Source organism: Anomaloglossus baeobatrachus, chromosome 3, assembly GCF_048569485.1.
Source record: "Anomaloglossus baeobatrachus isolate aAnoBae1 chromosome 3, aAnoBae1.hap1, whole genome shotgun sequence".
In the NCBI taxonomy this organism is placed as follows: domain Eukaryota; kingdom Metazoa; phylum Chordata; class Amphibia; order Anura; family Aromobatidae; genus Anomaloglossus; species Anomaloglossus baeobatrachus.
The window spans coordinates 696968987-696992015 of NC_134355.1; the positions used below are offsets into that span (position 1 = coordinate 696968987).

A 23029-nucleotide genomic window follows, 5' to 3' on the forward strand; every position below is an offset into this window, starting at 1 on the left:
AAGACACCGAGCAGGAGGAACAGAGGGAGAAAAGAAGAAAGGAAGGAGAGAAAAAGGTAAAGACACCGAGCAGGAGGAACACAGGGAGAAAAGAAGAAAGGAAGGAGAGAAAAAGGTAAAGACACCGAGCAGGAGGAACAGAGGGAGAAAAGAAGAAAGGAGGGGGAAAAAGGGAAAGACACTGAGCAGGAGGAACAGAGGGAGAAAAGAAGAAAGGAAGGAGGGAAAAAGGGAAAGACACTGAGCAGAATGAACAGAGGGAGAAAAGAAGAAAGGAAGGAGGGAAAAAGGAAAAGACACTGAGCAGGAGCAACAAAGGGATAAAGGAAGAAAGGAAGGAGGAAAAAGGGAAAGACACCGAGCAGGAGGAACAGAGGGATAAAGGAAGTAAAGGAGGGAAAAAATAGGTAAAAGGGAAAGACACCGAGCATGATGTACAGAGAGATAAAAGAAGAAAGAAAGGAGGGGAAAAGATGGAATAAGCGGATAAAGGAAAAATAATGTTTATTACTTTACAGGAGTGTGGTTCTTTCTTCTCCCTCCTTCGGTCCATGTGCGGCAGTGACGGCTCCTGTGGATCTAGAAGGCCTCATGTCCTGTGAGATTTGTGTGTGAGGCGTCAGGAAGGTCACATCACATATTGCATCAGTTATATTACAGGGTTTATTCCTATTACATAGTTACTTATTCTTTCTTGTTTCACTCCGGACAGCAGAGATCAACCATCCAGGGGAATTAGCTCAGATGGTAGAGCGCTCGCTTAGCATGCGAGAGGTAGCGGGATCGATGCCCGCATTCTCCAAAAATCCTTTTTTATTTTTTTTTCATTTGTTAATGTTGGGACTATTATCTCGTTTCTCCTGACCTGACCCAGTACCTCCCTATTACAGTATGAGGTGACCCAGTACCTCCCTATTACAGTATGAGTTGACCCGGTTCCTCCCTATTACAGTAGGAGGTGACCTCATACCTCCCTATTACAGTAGGAGGTGACCCGGTACCTCCCTATTACAGTATAAGGTGAACCGGTACCTCCCTATTACAGTATGAGGTGACCCGGTACCTCCCTATTACAGTATGAGGTGACCCGGTACCTCCCTATTACAGTATGAGGTGACCCGGTACCTCCCTATTACAGTATGAGGTGACCCAGTACCTCCCTATTACAGTATGAGGTGACCCAGTACCTCCCTATTACAGTATGAGTTGACTCGGTACCTCCCTATTACAGTATGAGGTGTCTTTCCTCCTTTGGGCACATTGTGGAGTTGAGCGCTGAGTCGGTGACATTGATGTTCCCCTCCCCCCTCAGAATAGGGTAAATTGTGTAGATAATGAGCTGGTGACTCCACAGTCTGCGCTCACAGCAGTAGTCGTGGCCGAGTGGTTAAGGCGATGGACTAGAAATCCATTGGGGTCTCCCCGCGCAGGTTCAAATCCTGCCGACTACGTTAGTTTTTTTTTTTTTTCTGCAAAAATCTCATTTAGTCTGAGAGTTAGAGGCCAGTCTCCCGTTAGTGTGATTGTGTGCGCTCCGCCTTTTAAAGGGGCAGTATGCCTATTCCAGAAGTGCCTCCAACCTATGACTGAGAAGCACGGGGTACTTACTTAAAGAAGTTGTCCAGTTACCAAAACTGTTTTTTTTTTTTTTGATAAATCTTGCTATTATGTGCATCTAAACACATCTATGACGTTATTTTACCAATATTATCTTTTATCATGGTCTAGCATAACATCTTCATTTCTGGCTCCAGCTCTGATGGAGTTAATCTCTCTCTTAACTTCCTGTGTTCAGTTACTACAACTTCCATAATCCTTTGCAGTAACTAGCAATCTATCTCCCAACCCATTCTGACTGTTCCCTCCCCTCAGATCTCCACCACAACAGTTCCCTCCCCTCCTTCCTGTGTGGAAGTCCCATAGTGGAGACAGTGACAGTGACCCCCCAACTCCCCATAACCCTGATCCCCTCCCACCACACTTACTGTATTTCTCTTGCTTTGGCAACACTAATTGTATTTTAGTCCTGCCAATAAAGCATATTTGAATTTGAATTTGAATTTGAATTTGACATGCTCTGCTCTGACACATAGTGTGCTGCATGTCACTGTCTCCACTGTGGGACTTGTTGTGCAGGTGAGAGTGTATACAGTTGGTAGTATGGAGCAGAAATCACAGAGTGGAGACAGTGACATGTATCATCCGGTCACCTGCACTACAAGTCCCAGAGTGGAGACAGTGACATGCTCTGCTCTGACACATAGTGTGCAGCATGTCACTAGCTGTCTCCACTGTGGGACTTGTAGTGCAGGTGACCGGATGATACATAGCAGATTGGTCCCATGCAGCGTCCGGTCACCTGTGTTGCTGGGAGGAGCAGAAGATCACACTGCCGACACCGCCCGTTCTCCTGACAGCTGAGCACAGCGGGCGGGTGGACAGTGTGATCACATACTTGCGTGACAGGGGGGATTTCAGTGGAGGAAACCCCCCCTGTACTCCAGACTGGAGCCCGTACCTCCCACAGCTGAATGCTGGTATGCGCGCGCTCTGCCTTCACCGCTCCACAGTAAAGTTCTCCGGCTCCTCCCCTCGATGCTGTGCTGTGATGTGCGGTAGTCACCGCCCACAGCCCTGTCAGTCACTGTGAGTGGCGCCGGCATCCTGTGACGTACCCGTCTTGTTTGAGAGCCCGGAAATGCCGGGACGTCAGAGGATGCTGGCGGCCACAGCTCCAGGGGGTCATGTGACTGGTACTGAGCGTGCAGGATAGCGCCGCTCAGTGCCAGAAATGGAAATAGAGGCTATTGAAGAAGATGCAGACAATGGTAAGTGAAAATCAATGGGGGAAAAAAAAAAATGGGTGGACCACCCCTTTAAGCCATGCTCCCACCTAGGGAGATGCCGGAGCAATGTGTATTTTCAGCTTGGCTATAAGTTTGCTAGCTATCAGGTACACATTATCCAGTACTTGTCTTGTGTATCCGAACCTGTGTTCCTGAAACCAGAACCTGTAAAGTGTACCTGTTCCTGTATTCTTGCACCATCCATCCTGTCTGTGCCAGCCAGTCAGTGTGTATCATATGTCCTGTCTCTTCCTGCCAATCCATCAGATACCAAGTCCAAAGCTGCATTAATGACCCCTGATACAGCTGCCACGATGCCATGGACTACTCTGTAGTGGTACCTGGTGGCTACCTGTACCACAAGCCTAACCTCACCATCAGAGAATTTAGTGAAGAACCAGTTGGTCACTTAGTCATGACCCTTTAGGGTAAGCCCGACCCCATGGATCCACACCCACTAGTGAGACAGTTTGCTCAGGCCATGGAACCCACTGACCCCAACTCCCCTACGCTTCCCGCGTTGTACCAGGAAATGATCCACCAACAGGATCAGATCCTGACCTATCTGTGGTCCGTGAACATTCGCTTAAACACTCGGGCACCGGCTGTTTTCTCTGCATCCGTTTAGTCCTATACCTAATTTAGAACCCCGTTTACATGCTCCACTGCGGTTCAATGTCGACCGTAAACAATGTCGAGGGTTCATTAATCAGTGCATGCTGCAGTTTGAACTACTGGCTTATCAATTTCCATTGGACCAGGCCAGAGTGGTATTTATTATGTCCTACCTGGGAGGAGAAGCTCAATCCCTTATGAGAGAGAGGGGATGTCATAATCTCAAAACTGCAAAATTTTCTAGGAGGTTTTCCGCAAAGTTTTCGACAAGCCAGGCCGAATTGTAGCGCCCTTGACTACATCAGGGTGCTACAGGGAACTGCATCCTGCTCCCAATGGTGCAGGGCCTACCCCCCATGGTTCCAGGTTCCCATCAACAGTGTCACTAACATCCACACTACAAATCCCAACCACACCTCACACCAGGGCTGGACAGACACACCAGTTGGTTGGTCAGGTTGGAGCATGGCCACCCACCTTGGGGTCAGATAGACTGGTGGGAGGGGACAAGTGGACTTTAGAGTCAGTTCTCAAAGGGAGAGGAAGTGAAGTGTTAACCCTCAGAGAGTGAGGAGCTGGGGAGTTGGAGCTCCCAGGGAGGCGACAGGTTGCGTCGCAGATGGTGGTCCGGGACTACAGGAGTCGGGGACCGGTATTAGGAACACTGGACAGGAGTGTAACAGACACAGTCTAGAAGGACTGTTGGCACCAGAAAGCTCAGCCACCAAACCAGTACCGAGCACGGCAGGGTACAGGACCCTAGATCAGGGAAGAGCTTCAGGCGCCTTGATAAGTATCCTGTGGAGGATAGTCTCTTTATGAACTTTCCCCAAGAGCTCAGAGATTGAAGGCATCAGCACAATGCGGGGGATGGGGTTCTCTAAATACACAAACCATTAAAATCCCAAGTGCCGGCCATCAAGAGTGTGCCGCCCCTGTGGAAGCAGCCGAGCTGCTTGGATCCAGGTTCGCTGTGGCTCGAGGGCCTCCAGACCCGGTGCCATGGTGCTTATCTCACTTGTATTTGTGGCTGTGTGGTTAAGGCGATGGGCTTGGCACCCATTGGGGTCTATGAGAAAGTTTTGTTGTACAATGATGTAAGCTGTAGTGTCTTGTAGACTCCACTTGGAGAGGAGATTTCTTGGGTTCTTCTTCCTAGGGATCATTACCATAAAGACTCATCAGGAGAATCGGGATCTTCCATAGATCTGGACGAGCTCTGATTGTATGAACCTCCCTCATCGGTGATTACTGTAATGTACTGATGTAACACAATGGGCATTCGCTGTATCCTGCATTATAGGAGTTGTTGTCCGGCGTTATGGGTCACATGACCCTGTACAGCTTTGTAATATATTATATATCTTTGATATTTACTGGTCAGTAAGATTCTGACATTAACAATAATAAGATAACGGCCGAAATAAAAGGAAATCATCTTCCCATACCGAAAACCAGGAATCCTAACCGCTAATGGGAGAACTGAGTAGCCCCAGCATTAGTAATAAGACAATGGAGAGACACCGAGGAGGAGGAACAGCGGGAGAAAAGAAGAAAGGAAGGAGAGAAAAAGGGAAAGACACCGAGCAGGAGGAACAGAGGGAGAAAAGAAGAAAAAAAAAGGAGGAAAAAGGGAAACACACCGAGCAGCAGGAACTGAGGGAGAAAAGAAGAAAGGAAGGAGGAAAGAAAGGAAAGACACTGAGCAGGAGGAACAGAGGGAGAAAAGAAGAAAAGAAGGAGGAAAAAGGGAAACACACCGAGCAGGAGGAACAGAGGGAGAAAAGAAGAAAGGAAGGAGGAAAAAAAGGAAAGACACCGAGCAGGAGGAACAGAGGGAGAAAAGAAGAAAAGAAGGAGGAAAAAGGGAAACACACCGAGCAGGAGGAACAGAGGGAGAAAAGAAGAAAGGAAGGAGGAAAGAAAGGAAAGACACTGAGCAGGAGGAACAGAGGGAGAAAAGAAGAAAAGAAGGAGAGAAAAAAGGGAAAGACACCGAGCAAGAGGAACAGAGGGAGAAAAGAAGAAAGGAAGGAGAGAAAAAAGGGAAAGACACTGAGCAGGATGAACAGAGGGAGAAAAGAAGAAAGGAAGGAGAGAAAAAAGGGAAAGACACTGAGCAGGAGGAACAGAGGGAGAAAAGAAGAAAGGAAGGAGAGAAAAAAGAGAAAGACACCGAGCAGGATGAACAGAGGGAGAAAAGAAGAAAGGAAGGAGAGAAAAAAGGGAAAGACACTGAGCAGGAGGAACAGAGGGAGAAAAGAAGAAAGGAAGGAGAGAAAAAAGGGAAAGACACCGAGCAAGAGGAACAGAGGGAGAAAAGAAGAAAGGAGGGAGAGAAAAAAGGGAAAGACACCGAGCAAGAGGAACAGAGGGAGAAAAGAAGAAAGGAAGGAGAGAAAAAAGGGAAAGACACTGAGCAGGAGGAACACAGGGAGAAAAGAAGAAAAGAAGGAGGAAAAAAGGGAAAAACACCGAGCAGGAGGAAGAGAGGGAGAAAAGTAGAAAGGAAGGAGGGAAAAAGAGAAAGAAACCGAGCTGGATGAACAGAGGAAGAAAAGAAGAAAAGAAGGTAGGAAAAAGGGAAAGACACCAAGCAGGAGGAACAGAGGGAGAAAAGAAGAAAGGAGGAGGAAAAAGGGAAAAACACCGAGCAGGAGGAGCAGAGGGAGAAAAGAAGAAAGGAGAAGGAAAAAGGGAAAGACACCGAGCAGGAGGAACAGAGGGAGAAAAGAAGAAAGGAAGGAGGGAAAAAGGGAAAGACACCGAGCAGGAGGAACAGAGAGAAAAAAGAAGAAAAAAAGGTTGAAAAAGGGAAAGACACCGAGCAGGATGAACAGAGGGAGAAAAGAAGAAAGGAGGAGGAAAAAGCGAAAGATACCGAGCAGGAGGAACAGAGGGAGAAAAGAAGAAAGGAAGGAGGGAAAATGGGAAAGACACCGAGCAGGAGGAGCAGAGGGAGAAAAGAAGAAAGGAAGGGGGGAAAAAGGGAAAGACACCGGGCATGAGGAACAGAGGGAGAAAAGAAGAAAGGAAGGAGGGAAAAAAGGAAAGACACCGAGCAGGATGTACAGAGTGATAAAGGAAGAAAAGGAGGGAAAATATAGGTAAAAGGGAAAGACACCACGCAAGATGTACAGAGGGATAAAAGAAGAAAGAAAGGAGGGGAAAAGATGGAATAAGTGGATAAAGGAAAAAATGTTTATTACTTTACAGGAGTCTGGTTCTTTCCTCTCCCCCCTTCGGTCCATGTGCGGCAGTGACAGCTCCTGTGGATCTAGAAGGTCTCATGTCCTGTAGGATTTGTGTGTGAGGCGTCAGGAAGGTCACATCACATATTGCATCAGTTATATTACAGGGTTTATTCCTATTACATAGTTACTTATTCTTTCTTGTTTCACTCCGGACAGCAGAGATCCCCATCCAGGGGAATTAGCTCAGATGGTAGAGCGCTCGCTTAGCATGCGAGAGGTAGCGGGATCGATGCCCGCATTCTCCAAAAATCCTTTTTTTATTTTTTTTTCATTTGTTAATGTTGGGACTATTATCTCGTTTCTCCTGACCTGACCCAGTACCTCCCTATTACAGTATGAGGTGACCCAGTACCTCCCTATTACAGTATGAGGTGACCCAGTACCTCCCTATTACAGTATGAGGTGACCCGGTACCTCCCTATTACAGTATGAGGTGTCTTTCCTCCTTTGGGCACATTGTGGAGTTGAGCGCTGAGTCAGTGACACTAATGTTCCCCTCCCCCCTCAGAATAGTGTAAATTGTGTTTTTTTCTGCAAAAATCTCATTTAGTCTGAGAGTTAGAGGCCAGTCTCCCGTTAGTGTGCTTGTGCGCTCTCCGCCTTTTAAAGGGGCAGTATGCCTATTCCAGAAGTGCCTCCAACCTATGACTGAGAAGCACTGGGTACTTACTTAAGCCATGCTCCCACCTAGGGAGATGCCTGAGCAATGTGTATTTTCAGCTTGGCTATAAGTTTGCTAGCTGTCAGGTCCCCATTATCCAGTACTTCTCTTGTATATCCAAACCTGTGTTCCTGAAACCAGAACCTGTAAAATGTACCTGTTCCTGTATTCTTGCACCATCCGTCCTGTCTGTGCCAGCCATTCAGTGTGTATCATATGTCCTGTCTGTTCCTGCCATCCATCAGATACCAAGTCCAAAGCTGCATTAATGACCCCTGATACTGTCGCGGGCGGAAGAGGGGACGCTGCGCTTTCCCACTCCTCGGGTCCGGCCGCTGCTGCTGCTGCGGCTGCCGCTGCTGCTCGGTGGTGGCTCGAGCGGTGGGCCGGATCCCGGGGACTCGAGCGGCGCTCCTCGCCCGTGAGTGAAAAGGGGATTTTGATGGTGGGGGTTTTGATTATTGTCCGTGATGCCACCCACAGTTGTGGTGATATTGGTGACACCACCGCTGCTCTAGATGGGGATCCCGGGAGCAGTGACAGGGAGCAGCTTTGTTGTTAGTTCTCCCCTCCGTGGGTAGGGGGTTGGTTGTCCCGGGGCCCGATGATGGGGGTACTGGTGGATGGCAGGCAGGTTACGGGGCCTGGTGAGGTGCAGGGTCGTGGGGGCAGCGCTGTGCCGCACGGCACGGTAGTACTCACTCAGCCAATGATGAGGACACAGTTCTCGGTAAAACACACGGCTGGATGGACGGGTCCCACAGACGGCTGCGGTGTTGTTTCTCCCGGCAGGTTGATGGTGACTGCCTTTCCCTGCACCTATGTACGGTAGATGGTTCCAATGGGTTCCCACCGGTAACCCGCTCCTATGGTTGGATATGGGCTGGAGGAGCCCCTTTTGCCCGCAGGCTCTGGCCCTGGGAAACGGTTGCCTTGGCGGTGGCAGTGTCTCCCTCTCTTGGTTGGACTGTTGCCTTCTGTCGGCACTTGGCTGTTGGGAAACCCAGGAGGTTCCCATCACTAATGAATTCGGCAAATTCACGGCGACTCCTAGCCTTGCTGGGGTCCGTAAGCCCATGCCAGATGGTGCTGGCTTCTCTTTGCGTACCGGTCCGGTACCGCCGGGCCACCGCCCGTCCACGGTTCTTACGGTAGACTCAGATAGGCCACTCCTGCAGACGGTCACCACCGTCTGCCAACCTTGCTGTTCCGTCCGGGCCACACACCCGGACCAACTTCAGTCTGCTCACTTGCCACTTTCCTTCCTCTCACTTTCCACTCTAAAACTCAACTCTAACTGAACTAACTGTTTTTTTTTCCGCCTCCAGGACTGTGAACTCCTCGGTGGGCGGGGTCAACCGCCTGGCCCACCCCCTGGTGTGGACATCAGCCCCTGGAGGAAGGCAACAAGGGTTTTGTGTTTGACTTTTGTGTACCTGCTGGGAGAGTGGGGTGTGAGGGTGTTGTGCTCTGTGGCCCCTGGCTTGTCCAGGGCGCCACATTCTACCTTAGTTAAATGCAGACCGTCCGCGGGCTGCCCGTCCATCACCAGTTTTATTTTCACAATTGAAAAATAGAAAAACGGTAAAACAGAATACATTTATAATAACATCTTCCCACATCGGGAGGTACTCTTACTTAAACGTTACTAACGGTTACGGCTTCCGCTCTCTCCCAGCCAAGCAACCTGGCCCTGATGCTGCCCCTAAGCAACAGGCAGCACCCCTTGACCCCAGTCCAGCACAAGTTGCCCGAGCGGGTTCTGTCCTTTTCAGGGGACCCACGTCCATGGGGAACCCCTGAAACCCCCAAAGGATCGCCACCGGTTCCGGTGGTGGCTGGGCCCCAGCCTGCTCCACTGCGGGCCCTTCCTCCAATCTGCCTCTCCGGAGGCGGTAACGGTGAAAGCCTTAAAACATTTTTATTTACATGCCACAAGTTTGTGGTTGCCCTGCTAGTTCCCGGGCCTGTTCGTAGTAGTTTCTACGCATAATTTGAAAAGGGGGTCCCAACGGGGACCAGTTGCCGGCAACGACCGGTTCAAATCAAGCTGACAATCAAGGCTTCAATCAGGTGACGCTCAGTTGATTATTCTTATCATTCTCTCAAACGGTACTCTGGTTATCCCAACGGGGGACAACTTGCAGCGGAGGACCGCCGGCTTCACTGCTCGCTTTCATCATCCTTCGCCGGCCCTGGGTGGAAGAACACAGGCACCAGCCCCTCCAGTGCATAGCAGGCACGACGAGGAAGGGCCGCCCGGTATCCGTTATTTCCTCTCCGGGGAATGTAAGTGGCCTCCGTGCCATCCAGGGCGATGACTCCTTCATCCTCCTCTGAAACAGGCTTTGTGTCAGGTCCGGAGTCACTATCGTCTGACCCTACGCCAGGCGGGTTGCCGCCAGCTGCCGCAGTCTCCGGGCTCGCCACTCTTCCAGCTACTGTTACGAGGGGATGTACGTCAGACGGACCAGCATCAGCAGGGTGCATGGGCGGGAAAGATGGGGGCAACATGGGGGCCAGGGGTAGACCGGGTCCCTCAGCCACAGTGGCCGGTCCCTCGGGGACACAGGGGCGTGGGTCACTCACCAGCTCCTCCATCATTGCTTCTATCCCGTACACCCGGGCGACCGCAGCTACCACTTCCACCTCTGCGGTCCACTATTCCATCAGTATGCATATTTGACGTCGGTAGCATCGGCAGATCCCTGCCGTTCGGGCCCTCAGCCACGCCGCTGTTCTGGGCACCGGCTCGGTAGCCTCCGCATAGCTGGGTGGGGCAGACATCCTTTGTAGGGCTCAGCAGATTGCGGGGTCCCGGTGTCCCTGCTTCCACAGCTGCAGTTCACATTCAACCAGCCGCCATTTCGTCCCCCTTAGTCTCTTTCCGGCTCCTCCTCTACAGGGGCGGTATTTTGGCCTTCGCGCCTCCACTACTCGAGGAGACGCTCGAGCGGGAATTCTTCGCGCCCAAGATGGCGGCTTCACAAATTTTCCGGCCGGACACCTCCGGCGGTAACAAGGCGCACCTCTACCAGACGGCAGAGCGGTAAGATCCTGTTCGTGATGCCAAGTTGTCGCGGGCGGAGGAGGGGACGCTGCGCTCTCCCACTGCTCGGGTCCGGCCGCTGCTGCTGCTGCGGCTGCCGCTGCTGCTCGGTGGTGGCTCGAGCGGTGGGCCGGATCCCGGGGACTCGAGCGGCGCTCCTCGCCCATGAGTGAAAAGGGGATTTTGATGGTGGGGGTTTTGATTATTGCCCGTGATGCCACCCACGGTTGTGGTGATATTGGTGACACCACCGCTGCTCTAGACGTGGATCCCGGGAGCGGTGACCGGGAGCAGCTTTGTTGTTAGTTCTCCCCTCCGTGGGTAGGAGGTTGGTTGTCCCGGGGCCCGGTGATGGGGGTAGGGGTGGATGGCAGGCAGGTTACGGGGCCTGGTGAGGTGCAGGGTCGCGGGGGCAGCGCTGTGCCGCACGGCACGGTAGTGCTCACTCAGCCAATGATGAGGACACAGTTCTCGGTAAAACACACGGCTGGATGGACGGGTCCCACAGACGGCTGCGGTGTTGTTTCTCCCGGCAGGTTGATGGTGACTGCCTTTCCCTGCACCTATGTACGGTAGATGGTTCCAATGCGTTCCCACCGGTAACCCACTCCCCAGCTTGGATATGGGCTGGAGGAGCCCCTTTTGCCCGCAGGCTCTGGCCCTGGGAAACGGTTGCCTTGGCGGTGGCGGTGTCTCCCTCTCTTGGTTGGACTGTTGCCTTCTGTCGGGACTTGGCTGTTGGGAAACCCAGGAGGTTCCCATCACTAACGAATTCGGCAAATTCACGGCGACTCCTAGTCTTGCCGGGGTCCGTAAGCCCCTGCCAGATGGAGCTGGCTTCTCTTTGCGTACCGGTCCGGTACCGCCGGGCCACCGCCCGTCCACGGTCCTTACGGTAGACTCCGATAGGCCACTCCTGCAGACGGTCACCACCGTCTGCCAACCTTGCTGTTCCGTGCGGGCCACATACCCGGATCAACTTCAGTCTGCTCACTTGCCACTTTCCTTCCTCTCACTTTCCACTCTCAAACTCAACTCTAACTGAACTAAATGTTTTTTTTCCGCCTCCAGGACTGTGAACTCCTCGGTGGGCGGGGCCAACCACCTGGCCCACCCCCTGGTGTGGACATCAGCCCCTGGAGGAAGGCAACAAGGGTTTTGTGTTTGACTTTGGTGTGCCTGGACGGGAGTGTGGGGTGTGTTGGTGTTGTGCTCTGTGGCCCCTGGCTTGTCCAGGGCGCCACAATACAGCTGCCACGATGCCATTGACTGTTCTGTAGTGGTACCTGGTGGCTACCTGTACCACAAGCCTAACCTCACCATCAGAGGATTTAGTGAAGAACCAGTTGGTCACTTAGTCATGACCCTTTAAGGTAAGCCCGACCCCATGGATCCACACCCACTAGTGAGACAGTTTGCTCAGGCCATGGAACCCACTGACCCCAACTCCCCTACGCTTCCCGCGTTGTACCAGGAAATGATCCACCAACAGGATCAGATCCTGACCTGTGGTCCGTGAATATTCGCTTAAACACTCAGGCACCGGCTGTTTTCTCTGCATCCGTTCAGTCCTATACCTAATTTAGAACCCCGTTTACATGCTCCACTGTGGTTCAATGTCGACCGTAAACAATGTCGAGGGTTCATTAATCAGTGCATGCTGCACTTTGAACTACTGGCTTATCAATTTCCATTGGACCAGGCCAGAGTGGTATTTATTATGTCCTATCTGGGAGGAGAAGCCCTCAGATGGCTCAATCCCTTATGAAAGAGAGGGGATGTCATAATCTCAAACCTGCAAATGTTCTTGGAGGTTTTCCGCAAAGTCTTCGACAAGCCAGGCCGCATTGTAGCGCCCCTCACTACATTAAGTTGCTACAGGAAACTACATCCTGCTCCCCAGGGTGCAGGGCCTACCCCCCATGGTTCCAGGTTCCCATCAACAGTGTCACTAACATTCGCACTACAAATCCCAACCACACCTCACACCAGGGCTGGACAGACACACCAGTGGGTTGGTCAGGTTGGAACATGGCCACCCACCTAGGGGTCAGATAGACTGGTGGGAGGGGACAAATGGAGTTTAGATTCAGCTTTCAAAGGGAGAGGAAGTGAAGTGTTAACCCTCAGAGAGTGAGGAGCTGGGGAGTTGGAGCTCCCATTGAGGCGACAGGTTGGGTCGCAGACGGTGGTCCGGGACCACAGGAGTCGGGGACCGGTATTAGGAACACTGGACAGGATTGTAACAGACACAGTCTAGAAGGACTGTTGGCACCAGAAAGCCCAGCCACCTTACCGGTACCGAGCACGGCAGGGTACAGGACCCTAGATCAGGGAAGAGCTTCAGGTGCCTTGATAATTAACCTGTGGAGGATAGTCTCTTTATGAACTTTCCCCAAGAGCTCGGAGATTGAAGGCATCAGCACAATGCGGGTAATAGGGTTCTCCATAATAAATGTGGCGCCCCTGACCTGGTCAGGCACCACTGAGTACTGCACCCATGCTGGGGACAGTACAATACAGGTAATCCAGATGGCTGACAGGGGTGTGGAACACAGGCGCATAGTGATCAGGTCTCACACATGTACCCATGAGAGGACCCCTGGGGATCCCAGGAGGGGGCAAGCCTATACCTCCACTGGAATAGTGGCAGGGGGTTAAAAGCCTCCATCTCCTCTCAAGGGGTGTGGTGGAGAGTCTGGTTGCTAGGTGGCGTAGGCAAGAACAGGAGAGGAGGAGCAGTGAGTCGGTTAGAGCAGATCTCCAGAGGGCTCAGTGAGGAGCAGACCTGTGGGGCTGATGCTGTCTAACAGCGCCCGCGCAGTGGCTACAGACGGGGGAGAACGGTCAACTAGAAGTGCTGCCTGAAAGCCAGCTTCAGCTAGAGAGTGCACGGAGTGGGAAGTACGGAGACTTCTAGAGAGCACCAGGCCCAACCGGGCGGCAGATCCCGAAGCGAGGATAGATTCACCTTTCCCTGCTAAACCTGCCGGTGTGGGGCTCTTACAGCCCACACCACAACAACCAAAAGCCGCAGCCACGTAACCGCAAGTAGGGCCCATAGGTCACAGGAGGCAAGAGGCTGGAGTGGCCTGGCCCGGGGAACAAGCACACGGCAAAACAAGAAGGGGAGAGAGGCTTGGAGCATCTTCCCTGGGTGACCCCCATAGGGACTCAAAGTCGGGGTCACCCCAAACCACCAGGGGCTAAGGAAGGCGAGTTTGTAGTCACCCTCATACAGTCAGCCGGAAGGATACCTGGTTCCCACCTGGTTCATCCCAGCTACGCCCGGGTTACTCACCCTGCCACCTGAAGTGAGTAAAAACCCTGAAAGACACTTTGCCTGTGTGTGGTCATTCTGCGACTTGTGGTACTACAAACCTACACAGGGCCCTGGGGCTTGCCTCACTCTCAGGAGGCTCTTACATCTAACTGCACACACCATCAGCCCCAGGCGACCCTCAACCTGCAGTGGCGGTCCCTACTGGCCGCAATACTGAGAGTGGCGTCACGACTACAAAGAAGATCTCCTACCTGTGACCAGATCCAGCTACGTGGAGTCCCTGAAGGTATGCACCGATACAACACCTGTGGGGCATCACATCTGGCGTCACGAACAGGATAAGGACTAGACCTGTCCAGACAGGTGACCATGTGCCTAGGCGGTCCGCTTGAAAAATTGGAAGCGCCGCCATATTGCCACCATGAAAAGCGCGCTGAAAAACAACAGCAGCCCGCGCTGGAAGAAGTTACCGCCCACGAAGAGGGGTGGCTACCCAGAGATCCCCTGCAGAGTTCTGACCTTGCCAGCTATGAGAGTGGAAGCGTCGAGAAGCGGCGGAACAGAAAGGGAGCCACAAGCCTGCTGCTGGGAGAGGAGCTGCTGAAAGAGGCAGAGCAGAAACTGGACAGCTTGTTACAGGAGGCAGCGAAGAGTCCACTGCTGGGAGACCGTGCAGAAGACGGCGCAGAAGAAATGGCGTCTGACCGCAGGAACCCAGAACCAGGCTCCGCTGCCTGGTGGTACCGAGAGCTGGCCCAGTTTTGCAACCGGCTGGAGACCCGGGTCGTGGAGCAGATTCGGGAGGAACGGATGGAACTGCAGGAGCTGACCGCGGCGGTTCGGGCCTATGAAGGGAGAGCTGCATGCCGGGTGTCAGGCGGGACGGCGACGACGCAGACCCCAGTGCTACCAACAACGGGTGAGTCGAATGATGCCCCGGCCCGCGCAAGTGCCCCGACCCCTGCTGCCACGTCCGCGGTCCCTGAAGAGGCGTCCGGTGCGGCGACGCTGAAGCAGGCCGCAGCCACGCCAGGTGCGGCCCTCCAAGCCCCAGCGGCTGCAGCGATGCCCTGCTCGGCCCACCAAGACCCAGTCCCTGCAGCGATGCCCTGCCCGGCCCGCCAGGACCAGGCCGCCGCCATCCTGGGCGCGGCCCGCCAAGACCAGGCCGCCGCCATACAGGGCGCGGCCCGCCAAGCCCAAACTGCTGCAGCGACGTCCAGCCCAGCCTGCACAGAGCCCCCTGCAACAGCGACACTGATCCAGGCCGCCGCCATGCCAGGCGCGGCCCGCCAAGACCAGGCCGCCGCCATCCAGGGCGCGGCCCGCCAAGACCAGGCCGCCGCCATCAAAGGCGCGGCCCGCCAAGACCAGGCCGCCGCCATCCAGGGCGCGGCCCGCCAAGACCAGGCCGCCGCCATGCCAGGCGCGGCCCGCCAAGAAAAGACTACCTCAGCATTTACCCCGGCCTGTAAGGCCAGAGCAGACACCGCTCCCCGGTCCACAGAGGTTCCTGATAGGCAGCCCACGGTGGGTGAAGACCCTGCATATTGGCAGATGAAGGCTGACCTGGAGGCCAAATTTCCACAATGGCTGGTGAGCCAGTACATACCCCCTCCGCATACCCCAAGGAGTCTCCTGCTAACTCCTGCAGCAGCTACACCAGAGAGTCTCTCACCTGGGCCAGCTGAAGAGCATCCATCCCCGGCACTGCCACAGCTGGAGTGCCAGGAAGAACTAAGGGGGAGAGGAGGCCAGGAAGCAGAAGGGTTGACTCCGACTCCAGTGCCACCAGTAGCAGATGTGTATTCAGAGCCGGAAATGCTGCCATACTCCCGCTGGGACGAGGAGGACCTGACCCCCTCTGCAGAAGAAGAGCTGCCTAAGAGCTTCACCTGGGAGCCCACAGGCATGGATCCAGCCCGCAAGACACGGCGCAGAAGAACACAGTTTGCTCCAGCACCACAGTCTCCTGAACAGAGAGCAGTCACCGCCAGAGACCTAAAGGAGAAGCGTTTGTTGAGAGAGTCCAAAGCCCAGGCTAGAGGACCCCTGTGTTATGGCGTAGTGGAAGATTTCAACTTGAAAAGTGGTAATGGCTTCATTGTAGCACCAGGAATAAAAGAAGGGATATTTGTAAACCGCAGAGATGTGAACGCTCATCTGCCAAGAGGACACCCTTGCAGAAATCTAAAGATGGGAGATTCCGTTCAGTTCACCCTGCATCAAGGCGAAAGAGGATTGTATGCTCTGGGCGTAACGCTATGTCCCAACAAACCTTATAGCCATCCCCTGCAACAAGAAAGACAAGAAAGACAAGAAAGACAAGAAAGACAAGAAAGACAAGAAAGACAAGAAAGACAAGATAGAGATAAAGAACCAGATGTAGAAACAGATGAAGACCAAGAACGGAAAGATAAAGATCCTACAGATGAAGAAAGAGACAAAGAGCAGGAAAGTCACAGGTGCCAGTGCCCAACGTGCCCTCGCCCTAGTGAAAAAGAGGAGTAAAGTAAAGTACAGAAAAGAAGTACAGAAGTTAAAGTTTTGAAAGTTTTGTTTGCAACGTTAAAGAAATGCGCCCACAAAAACTATTGTGAGAAATAAACTTAAGGCTATGAACTTGCTATAGCCACAAACTCTCGCAGTGTAAAAAGTTACACCAGTGGCACCACCACCAGGGCCAGCCTGTTTAGGGGCTTGGCTCGTCTGCAACCAGGGGGGGCCCGTCCGTAGAAAAGGGCCTTGGCTCACCTGCGACCAGAGAGCACGCCTGTTTATGGGGCCTTGGCTCACCACCACAAAGAGGGTACCTGGTCAGCACCAACTGTGGAGGCCGCCTCTGCATCCTGCCAGAAGAGGCTGACGGCGCGGATCCACCAGGCCAGGTATACCCTGAAACCACCAGCCCATGAAAGCCGCCTCTACATCCTGCCAGAAGTGGCTGAAGTCGCGGCCAACGGGAGAGGAAGATTGGAGGAAAGGTCTGGGGAAACGGATGGCCCAGACCTGGTTACCAACAGGACCGGTGACCCGCCTCCTGAGAGGGTTTTGGGTGGGTTAACGGACTTGTGGGTGGAGGGTGGTGATGTCTGATACCTGGTGCTTTTAAATGTTTTACATGTTTTAATGTTTTATGCATTTTAAAATGTTGTCTTGCAGCCCGAGGACGTGCTGGTGATAACTAAGGGGGAATGTGGCGCCCCTGACCTGGTCAGGCACCACTGAGTACTGCACCCATGCTGGGGACAGTACAATACAGGTAATCCAGATGGCTGACAGGGGTGTGGAACACAGGCGCATAGTGATCAGGTCTCACACATGTACCCATGAGAGGACCCCTGGGGATCCCAGGAGGGGGCAAGCCTATACCTCCACTGGAATAGTGGCAGGGGGTTAAAAGCCTCCATCTCCTCTCAAGGGGTGTGGTGGAGAGTCTGGTTGCTAGGTGGCGTAGGCAAGAACAGGAGAGGAGGAGCAGTGAGTCGGTTAGAGCAGATCTCCAGAGGGCTCAGTGAGGAGCAGACCTGTGGGGCTGATGCTGTCTAACAGCGCCCGCGCAGTGGCTACAGACGGGGGAGAACGGTCAACTAGAAGTGCTGCCTGAAAGCCAGCTTCAGCTAGAGAGTGCACGGAGTGGGAAGTACGGAGACTTCTAGAGAGCACCAGGCCCAACCGGGCGGCAGATCCCGAAGCGAGGATAGATTCACCTTTCCCTGCTAAACCTGCCGGTGTGGGGCTCTTACAGCCCACACCACAACAACCAAAAGCCGCAGCCACGTAACCGCAAGTAGGGCCCATAGGTCACAGGAGGCAAGAGGCTGGAGTGGCCTGGCCCGGGGAACAAGCACACGGCAAAACAAGAAGGGGAGAGAGGCTTGGAGCATCTTCCCTGGGTGACCCCCATAGGGACTCAAAGTCGGGGTCACCCCAAACCACCAGGGGCTAAGGAAGGCGAGTTTGTAGTCACCCTCATACAGTCAGCCGGAAGGATACCTGGTTCCCACCTGGTTCATCCCAGCTACGCCCGGGTTACTCACCCTGCCACCTGAAGTGAGTAAAAACCCTGAAAGACACTTTGCCTGTGTGTGGTCATTCTGCGACTTGTGGTACTACAAACCTACACAGGGCCCTGGGGCTTGCCTCACTCTCAGGAGGCTCTTACATCTAACTGCACACACCATCAGCCCCAGGCGACCCTCAACCTGCAGTGGCGGTCCCTACTGGCCGCAATACTGAGAGTGGCGTCACGACTACAAAGAAGATCTCCTACCTGTGACCAGATCCAGCTACGTGGAGTCCCTGAAGGTATGCACCGATACAACACCTGTGGGGCTTCACATAAACAACCCATTAAAATCCCAAGTGCCAGCTATCAAGAGTGTGCCACTCCCGTGAAAGCAGCCGAGCTGCTTGGATCCGGGTTCGCTGTGGCTCAAGGGCCTCCAGACCCGGGGGTCATACGGCCACTCAAATTTAAGGGGGGTATTTACAGGGGAGTTGATATGTAGTTCATGACGCCACCCGTGGTGTACGGTAATTTGGGAAATACCGACGCTGCCGTTGGGAGTGCCCGGGGTGATGGAGTGGGGCAGCCAGGTGTTGTAGCCCTCCACGGGTAGGGGGATGCCCCGGGACTCGGTGTGGGGAATGCCGTGGGATACAGGGGTCACTCTCATACTCACTCAGTTCGTAAGTAGACACTGACAACCGGGTAAACCAAGTCTCTGGGTACCGCTGCCGCTGAGGGGAAATCATCCGGGTCCCGTCCTCAATGGTGCTGCCTGGTGATCCGTGACCTGCCTCCTGGCACTTAGTTTGACTTCAACTTGATGGCCTGGTAGCATTGAACTAGCTGGGCCCCGCTTGGCTAAGTATGGGAGCTTGCTCTCAGGGCTCACGCTTGGGATTTTCTGGACCGTTTTGGAAAGTCCTATTTCCTTTGTTGTGCTAATGCCCCGATTCTGGAGCGGGTGGGAACAGATCATAAAGGCTCCGTTCTCCTCAGGTGAGTTGTCGGGTTGCCTGAAGCTACTCCCTGACCTAGGGCCCGAGTACCCCATCGTGCCTTCGGTCCCGGACTGGTGATGGTGCAAGGCTGCCGGCTGTCCTCCTCGACAGGTCCAAGCACCTCACCACAATCCCCTGCGACCGGGGGTCCGACTCCTCTAGGCCCAGAACACCGTCTGCAACCTAGATAGTTTCTTCAGGAGTCACCACTTCCGACTTCCTCTGAGCTCCTCACAGCTCGAGGGCTACTTCCCAAAACCTCCTTCTCCTTTGCACTCTATACACACACTGACTGCACTCCTCACCTTTCCTCCCTGACACCCCCAGGTGGGCGACTCTATTCCACTCAAGCCGTCCACTGGTGTGCCTGGTGGGTGTGGTGCAGGGTGTATCTAGGATTTGATTTGCTGTTGGAAGCAACACCATTTAGTTAGGGACCCAGAAACAAGAGGGAGGCGGAATACTTCACGGAAGGGCAGCTTGTGCAGTACCCTGTGATGACCTGATAGTCCAAGGGCGTCACAAGAGCACAGCTACCACACACACGAGTAGCGGGGCCCCGAAAGCTTCAAGCCAAGGGGCCACAACGGTCAATCAATTTGTGCAAGGAGGCAGGGCTCCAGACATACCAAGTGACACCGGTGGGAGCGGGACCTGGACGGGCTCCCCCCGCAGAGACTGCGGTGCCTAGAGAGTTTGGTTTACCATCTGTGTGAGTGTCTGCTTATTCCACCTAATCCAGTACCACGACTACCGCAGTGAGTAACCTGACCCCTGCACCGTGCTTTCCAAGGCCAAGCCACCCGTTCACCAAATCCCCACTATCCGGGGCTTTCCCTACCTGCGGAGGGACTGATACCTTGCTGCCCCCACACCATCTGCCCCGGTACTCCCTTCAGCAGCGGTGATTCTCCCCCTTACCGCAACCTGCAGGTGGCGTCACAAACATTCATCCCCTGTAAATATCCCCTTATATTTGAGTGGCCGCAAGCCCCCGGGTCTGGAGACTCTCAAGCCACAGCAAACCCGGATCCGAGCAGTTTGACTGCTGCAGGGGCGGCACAGCATCATATCAACAGCATCCTCCCTCCTCAGATTGTACCTGGGAAGTCTTACAGTAGACCCGTATGCCATCCACCACACAGAGGGAGCCCCCAATTAAAAGTGCTGCACATATGTAGACCACAAAATAGTAGGGCAACACAGAGGGAGCCCCCAAATAATAGTGCCACAAAGAGGGAGACCCCAAATAAGTTCTATACAGAGGGAGACCCCAAAAGAAGTACCCCACAGTTGGAGACCCCAAGGTAATAGTACCTTTCAGAGGGTGACACCTGAAAATAGTAACAAACAGACAATGTTTTAACTAGAATCTCATGGGCCCCAACGCAAAATTTGGACCTCGGAATGGCTCTGCATGTTGGTCAGGTGCATGAGCTCTTGTAGAGTTCTAAATCCTATAAAAGACCTACTTGTTGCCACCCATATTGTAATGATATCTCCCATTCTGTGCTAATGTCACCTATCCTGGGCCTCTTGCTGCTATAATATCCTCCTTTCAGGGCCTCATCTAGTACTAATGTTCCCCATTTTGTGCCCCTTCCAGTAATAATGTCCTCCATTCTGTATCCCTTGCAGTAATAATGTTCAACATCATGTGCCCCTTCTTGTAAGAGTGTCCCCCATCCTGGGCCCCTTCCTAGTGTTATGTCCTTCCCATCCTGGTAAAATGTTGCCATCCTGTACTAATGTCACCCATTATGCTCCATTTCCTGGTAAAATGTTCTTCATCTGGGGCCCTTTACAGTAATAATATTCTCTATCCTTGACTCCTTCATAGTATAATCTCCCCCCATCCTGTTAAAATGTGTCACGCTCCCCGGGTCCTCGGCTCCCCTCCCCGGGTCCTCTGCCCCGCTCCCCGGGTCCTCAGCCCCGCTCCCCGGCTCACCTGCCACGCTCCCCGCTCTCCAGCCTCCGGTGCCCGTCCTTCCCAGGTTCCCTGGCCTCCGATCCCGGCGTCTGACGGCTTCCCAGGCCCTGGCCGGCTCCCCTGCGTCCTCCCCTCAGCTTCCTTCCCTGGCTTCTGGCACCCGGGCGGCGCGCATGCGTATTAGGGCGCGCGCGCGGTCACTGACCCTTTCTTAAAGGGCCAGCGTCCATTAACAGGAAATGAAGCTAAACAGGTACAGGGTATATAAGGGTTTATTGTCCAAGGGGGCGGGGCCTGATCTTCGTGTTTTCCAAGCTAGGAGTCAGGTCTCCTTGTGTCTCCTTGCCATACTCACGTATCTCTCTTCTAGAGCTGATCCTGCCTCGGCATCCGGTCCTGCTGAATCCCGAACCCCGCACGCTGTCCGTCTGCCATCTGACAGTCCGTACCATCTCGGATCCCTGCGGTGACCCGTCATCTCGCTCCAAAGGTTCCGGACCCCGCCTGACCTCATCTCGGCTTCCGAACCTGAGCTACGTCACCCGGACTACCATCTGTGACTCCGTGGTCCCAGGGACTTCTCCGTTACACTCACTTGCACGGACTGTTCTGCTGCCCATAGTGCTTCAGCTACCGGACTCCTTACCACCATCTTAGAGTTCGGACCAGTGGATCCACCTCCTGGGTCTGCCCGACCGCCTGGCCCTGACAGTAAGATCAGGCCATGGATCCCGCTGCAGCACTAGCGGCCTTGCAAGAGGAACTCCAACGCCAGCGTGAAGTCCAGACCCGCATGTTGGACTTTATGACTTCCGTGGACACCCGCCTGTACACGTTACAAGCGGCAGTTACGCCTTCAACATTCCGGGCCTCCACTAGTCAATCCACGGCTCCCGCACCCGTGGCAGCCTCTTCGGATGCTTCCCGACTCCGTTTGGCTTCACCACCTCGTTATGCCGGAGATCCCAAGACCTGCAGGGGCTTCATAAACCAATGCTCCCTTCATTTCACGCAGCTGCCACATTTGTTTGCCTCCGACCAAGCCAAGGTCGCCTTCATCATGTCTCACCTAGAGGGCGAGGCACTGGCGTGGATGAACCCCTTGTGGGAGAAGGAGGACCCTATGACCAAGGACCTTCAAGAGTTCCTGCAGGCCTTTCGCAGCACCTTTGACGAGCCGGGACGCGCCTCTGCGTCTGCTTCATCCCTTCTCCGCTTACGTCAAGGAACACTGACGGTAGGCCAATATGCCATCCGTTTCCGCACTTTGGCTTCAGAACTCGGGTGGAATAATGAGGCCCTAACAGCCGCCTTCTGGGAAGGACTCTCGAGTCGCATCAAAGACGAGTTGGCGGGTCGTGACGTGCCTTCCACCCTAGATGCCCTGATTGCCCTAGCAACTCGAGTGGACATTCGTTTTCAGGAGCGCTCCAAAGAGCTATCTCGTGAGAGACGTCCGGTACGGCATTCCTCTCCTCCACGGAAGCCCTCCGTACCTCAGTCATCAACAGCTGGGATTCCCGTCCACGAGCCCATGCAGATTGACCGAGTACGGCGGTCTGAACAACGTCGAGCAGAGCGGCTCGCCAAGGGTCTCTGTTTTTACTGCGGAGAGGACACACACCTGCTACGCTCCTGTCCAGAGAGGCCGGGAAACTCCAAAGCCTAGGGTTGGTAGGAGAGGCCACCCTAGGTGCTGGGACTCTCTCAGACCCGGTTATGTGGACCGTGCAAGTGTCAGCGGGAGAGACGCGCTTCACGGCTGAGGCATACCTCGACTCTGGAGCAGCAGGCAATTTCATCCAGCAGGCCACGGTGGACAAGTACCAGTTGCCTGTTACTCTACTCGATAAGCCCCTAGTGATTGCTTCTGTGGATGGGAGACCCCTCGCTGATACCATCTCCTGGGTCACCAGGCCGGTCGAACTGCGTATCGGTGCCCTGCACACCGAGAACATCGCTCTCTACGTCCTTCCACACATGTCCCATCAAATCCTGCTGGGACTTCCCTGGTTGCGGACACACGAACCATCAGTCAGCTGGGGCACTGGCGAAATCACCCGATGGGGCTCCGCCTGTCATGAGAGGTGTCTGAAGTCTATACAACCCATCCGACGACCTCCGGTTCCAGAGAACCTACCGGAACTGCCCTCGGCCTATTGGTCCTTCGCAGACGTTTTTGACAAGAAGGAGTCTGAGGTACTTCCGCCACACCGTCCCTACGATTGCGCCATCGACCTGCTCCCAGGAACAACACCACCTCGAGGACGGATATATCCGTTGTCTCCAGCCGAAACCAGGGCCATGTCTACCTACATCACAGAAAGCCTGGCAAAGGGATTCATCCGGAGATCCTCCTCTCCTGCGGGAGCAGGCTT

General features: G+C 53.9%; 3 non-coding genes across 3 annotated transcripts; all 3 read left to right on the forward strand.

Annotated features, from left to right (window-relative positions):
• The first annotated feature begins 729 nt into the window (after positions 1 to 729).
• On the forward strand, positions 730 to 802 carry TRNAA-AGC (transfer RNA alanine (anticodon AGC)). Its single transcript has one exon. It is a non-coding gene; the product is annotated as a tRNA-Ala (tRNA).
• Positions 803 to 1369: 567 nt separating this feature from the next.
• TRNAS-AGA (transfer RNA serine (anticodon AGA)) lies at positions 1370 to 1451 on the forward strand. Its single transcript has one exon. It is a non-coding gene; the product is annotated as a tRNA-Ser (tRNA).
• A 5436-nt stretch (positions 1452 to 6887) lies between these two features.
• TRNAA-AGC (transfer RNA alanine (anticodon AGC)) lies at positions 6888 to 6960 on the forward strand. The gene has a single exon. It is a non-coding gene; the product is annotated as a tRNA-Ala (tRNA).
• Positions 6961 to 23029: the final 16069 nt, after the last annotated feature.